Genomic DNA, 5,608 nt, shown 5'->3' with positions numbered 1-5,608 from the left:
CATTGGAGTTTTAATATTGTAGGTAAATAATTCGGGCAATGCAGCATATTTATATTTATTTATATTTACGGTCAAAAAAAAGTTTTGTTTGAATTGAAAGATTTTGACCATCCAATAAGGATTTTAGCATTGATTCCTTGTCAAAGATGCTGGTTGTTTAAAATAACATAATGTCATGTTTTAGGAAGGGATGCAAATTTCAAAAATTCTTGTCTTAAAATAAAAATTGGTAACCTTAAATGAAAGAAAATTTTGTTTCACAAAGGTCAACTTGGCTTTAATAAATTTAAATTTGTTGACTGTTTGCATCAAATAAGAGATTTTTTCAACACATTATTTTAAAGACTTTTTACCTTGAAAGAACACAATCACAGAAATGATAGTATCAATTAAAAAATGAATTGAAAGACAATTAAAAAATTAATTGATATTATTAATTTCTGTGATTATGATTTTTGTTTCAATTAAAAATTTTGTTGAATCAATTAAATTTTTAATTGAATATTTTTTAAAACTCAATAAAGACTTTAATCGAAAACATTTTCGTGAAATTTTTTTCTGTGAAAGCATAATTTCTACTTGTAGTCGAACCCCAATTTGGAAAGTTAAGTAGTCGTTAACATGTATTTAGAGGACTTTGATAGCGCATAAAGAAAAAAGCTAACAAGTATATACGGCCGTAAGTTCGGCCATGCCGAATCTTATGTACCCACCACCATGGATTGCGTAGAAACATCTACTACAGACTGTCATCCACAATCGAATTACTTGGGTTGCGGTAACACTTGCCAATGGCAAGGTATCTTAAAACTTCTTAACACCGTCTTCTAAATTGTAAGTTAGTCTATACGGGATATATAGTAAATAAAAACAGGCCGATTAAATACATATATAATTCAATTTGACCCAATTTTCTTTAGAAATAAAATTTTGACAAAATTTTTTATAGAAATAAAATTTTGACAAAATTTTTTATAGAAATAAAATTTTGACAAAATTTTCTATAGAAGTAAAATTTTGACAAAATTTTCTATAGAAATAAAATTTTGACAAATTTTTCTATAGAAATAAAATTTTGACAAAATTTTCTATAGAAATAAAATTTGACAAAATTTTCTATAGAAATAAAATTTTGACAAAATTTTCTATAGAAATAAAATTTGACAAAATTTTCTATAGATATAAAATATTGACAAAATTTTCTATAGAAATAAAATTTTGATAAAATTTTTTATAGAAGTAAAATTTTGACAAAATTTTCTATAGAAATAAAATTTTGACAAAATTTCCTATAGAAATGAAATTTTGACAAATTTTTCTATAGAAATAAAATTTTGACAAAATTTTCTATAGAAATAAAATTGTGACAAAATTTTCTATAAAAATAAAATTTTGACAAAATTTTCTATAGAAATAAAATTTTGACAAAATTTTCTATAGAAAAAAAAAATTGACACAATTTTTTATAGAAATAAAATTTTAACAAAATTTTGTATAGAATTAAAATGTTGTTAGATTATTTTTGGCGATATGGACCAATTTTTGTGTGATTGGGGATCGCCTATATATAAATATAGACCGATATGGTAAATTTTGGCATGGTTGTTAGCGGCCATAATATACTAGCATAATGTATCAAATTTCAACAGGATCGGATGAATTTTGCTCCTCCAAGAGGCTCCGGAGTTCAAATATGGGGATCGGTTTATATGGGGGCTATATATAATTATGGACCGATATGGACCACTTTTTCATGGTTGTTAGAGACCATATACTAACACCACGTATCAAATTTCAACCGAATGGGATGAAATTTGCTTCTCAAAGTGGCTCCGCAAGGCAAATCTGTGGTGTGGTCCTATATGACCCATTTGCTATACCATCCGACCTATATCAATAACCACTACTTAAGCCAAGTTTCATTCGATAGCTTGTTTCGTTCTGAAGTTATCGTGATTTCAACAGACGGACGGACGGACATGCTTAGGTCGACTCAGAATTTCACCACGACCCAGAATATATATACTTTTTGGGGTCTTAGAACAATATTTCGATGTGTTACAAACGGAATGACAAAGTTATTATATCCCCATCCCATGGTGGAGGGTATAAAAAGGCGAATAAAGGGTGATAAGTCAAAATTTGGTCAATATAAACTTGACGTATTTCTTTCAATTTTGCATTTAAAAAACGTGAACACCCCTCATTTTGAAGGTGTGTGTGTGTAGAATGTTGCTCCTACTTTGATTTTGGAATTCACTCTTCAGTTGTCAAAATGCCGTCCAAGCAAGAAGAGCAGCGTATCAAAATTTTGCTCGCGCATCGCGAAAATCCGAGCTACTCGCACGCAAAGCTGGCAAAATCGCTAAAAGTTGCCAAATCAACCGTTATAAATGTAATTAAAGTGTTTGGGGAACGTTTGTCGACAGCCAGGAAGTCTGGATCGGGGGGGAATCAAAAACCGGAAGCCGCTGAGACGACAAAGAGAGTTGCCGGTAGTTTCAAGCGAAACCCTCTCTCTGAGATGCCACAAATAAGCTGGGTGTATCGTCTACAACCGTGCATCGAGCCAAAAAACGAGCCGGACTATCGACTTACAAGAAGGTAGTGACTCCAAATCGCGATGATAAACAAAATACGACGACCAAAGCGCGATCCCGGAGGCTGTACACGACGATGCTGACGAAGTTTGACTGCGTGGTAATGGACGACGAAACCTACGTCAAAGCCGACAACAAGCAGCTTCCGGGACAGGAGTTTTATACGGCAAAAGGAAAGGGAAAGGTAGCAGATATTTTCAAGCACATAAAACTGTCAAAGTTCGCAAAGAAATATCTGGTTTGGCAAGCCATCTGTACCTGTGGCTTGAAAAACAGCATTTTCATAGCTTCCGGGACTGTCAACCAAGAAATTTACGTGAAAGAGTGTTTGAATAAACGTCTACTGTCTTTCCTGAAGAAACACGGTTGTTCCGTACTGTTTTGGTCGGATTTGGCATCTTGCCATTACGGTAAAAAGGCCATGGAGTGGTACGCCGCCAACAACGTGCAGGTGGTTCCCAAGGACAAGAACCCTCCCAACACGCCAGAGCTCCGCCCAATTGAGAAATACTGGGCTATTGTCAAGCGGAACCTAAAGAAGACAAAAAAAAACTGCTAAGGAAGAGCAGCAGTTCAAGGCAAACTGGCTTTCTGCGGCGAAGAAGGTGGACAAGGTGGCTGTACAAAATCTGATGGCAGATGTCAAGCGTGATTCGGCAATTCGGATTTGGAAAAGCGAAAGCCTAACTGAATATTTTTCCTGAATTTTATACTAATTGAACTTGAAAAAAAAATTTTATTTGATTTTTTAAATAAACGATTTCACCAATTTACACGCGTTTTCCCTTGATCAAATTTTGACCGTATCACCCTTTATATTAAAATTTCTTTCCTAAAATCAAGTACGGAAAAATCAAAATTTAATCAAAATTTAAAGTAATGACTTAATTTTAGAGCGCGAATTATGTTCGTAAGCGGAGATTAATTCGCTTTGGAACTTATTTTGGGGAGTTATTTAATTTCTTGTATTCGTGGATTTATTTCTCAACTGCAAGAATCATGAATTTATTTCCATACCACACTGAAAAAAAAAATCGTAAGACCAAAGGTTTCACATCCTTAAAATATGCGTTTTTTGCTTAGAATAGAAGATGCATTTCTTTGATATAAAGTTTTTTCCTTGTCGAAAAGACGATCAACATTTCTAAAAGTCGTTTCTTCCTTGTAATTAAGTGATTCAATTTAAAAATTAAGTGATGCAATTTAAAAATTAAGTAATTCAAATCTTAAAACGAAAGAAAATTTTGTTCATTTAAGATCTTCAAAATTAATGAAATTGTCTTTAAATTTGGTGTCTTTTTGTATCTTGACAAAAAAGCAAAAACTAGTTTAAAAATAGGCTATGTTTTTCACCACTTTAATTTAAAGACGATTTTTACCCTAAACATAGTATAATTTCTACTTTAAATCGGGTCTGAATTTGAACATTTCGTTAAAACGTTTTTAAAAAGACTTTAATTCCATATGAAGGACTAGACTAAAAAAACGAATTAAATAAAATTTGATACCTAGAATCAAGTAAACAAAATTTAAATTTAAAAACAATTCTGTCTTAAAGTCTACTTGCTTCAATTCTCGCTTCTTTGGCTCGAAATCAATACCAAAATCATTAGTGTAAAGACAAAACCTTTGGAATCGGGCATTTTTTTTTCAGTGCACACCTATTGCAAAATATAGAAAAATCCTCATCCTAATATGGTAAGCCTTCACTACTTATTGTTGCATTATGTCAATTCTTATCACAACTAATAATGTGTCAAATCTCACAAACTACCGAATTATGAATTTTGACATAATGTTGTTGGAAATACAAAACCTCAGACAACATAAGCTGATAAACATCAGCAATAGCACCCAATCGAATAGGCAAAATAAAAACGGGGGTAGTGTAACCAGAGACAACAATGGAATCGAAAGCTAAGAATGCTTCTAACCAAGAAGGGTGTGTGTTTCCCAAATATTCCATAACCATAACATAATTACCAAACATTTTGTTTCGAATTATAATTCCTTCCAAAACGAAATGTGAATGCTCGAGTTTATTTCCAATATTAGCCGCCACAAGAGGCACAGTGTTCCATAGAAGAGCAGTTGAACGAATGTGTATATGTAGACCCACGACCCAAGGTGGGCATTGCATCACGGTTGGTCGCAACATAAGGCTGCTATCATTTTAAAACCACCCCTTTGACAGCTGACAGATTTATTCCAGTGACAGTTCATTTTATTATGTACCAGCTTACAAAATCATTTTGATATATTGGATGCAGAACATTTGTGTAGTTATGGGGTGTTGGAGGGGGAGTGCTTCTTTTGAATAATTTTATTATTCATCGGTGAATAATTTTATTAATTGATGCTTTCATTAAAAACTATTGAGTTTAAAATTTCAGTGCGTTGACTGTTTAGTTAAAATTTTCTAAAAATAATCTATAATTTCTAAAATTAACCAACAATTTTCTTCCTGGTGGGTCCACTGTTTTTTTCAGTGCAAGAACTCACCGATGCACAAGTAGGTATGTTAGACTGAAAAGGACGAATAGGATTTTGTCCGATAACAAGCCATTCCCAATTAAGCAGTTTGTGGACAAACAAACTAATGAGGTTTACTTGCCAAAGAGGTTAACTGGAGATTTACACCATCGATTAGAAACCAGAGCTCAGCCGATGGTAATGGTGTGCACCGCCATAGCATGGGATCAAAACAAATGCCGAATATTATCGAGAAAATATCCTAAAGACAGTATTGAAACCTGGAGCACTATGGAGAGTAAGGTTGGTACTAAAAAATACTAAACTGTCCTTATTTTCAAGACGGGAAAGAGCCAAAATACCGCACCATGTTTCTACCGTGGAACTTATCACAAAGTACAGTGGCATGGGCAGATGACTTTGAAAGGCTGTCGTGACCCCGAGAATCTTGTAGTTAGGCTAGGTTAGATGGCAGCCCGATGTATCAGGCTCACTTAGACTATTCAGTCCATTGTGATACCACATTGGTGAACTTC

This window comes from Haematobia irritans, chromosome 3 (assembly GCF_050003625.1).
Source record: "Haematobia irritans isolate KBUSLIRL chromosome 3, ASM5000362v1, whole genome shotgun sequence".
In the NCBI taxonomy this organism is placed as follows: Eukaryota; Metazoa; Arthropoda; class Insecta; order Diptera; family Muscidae; genus Haematobia; species Haematobia irritans.
Note: the sequence above shows the minus strand (reverse complement) of the source record.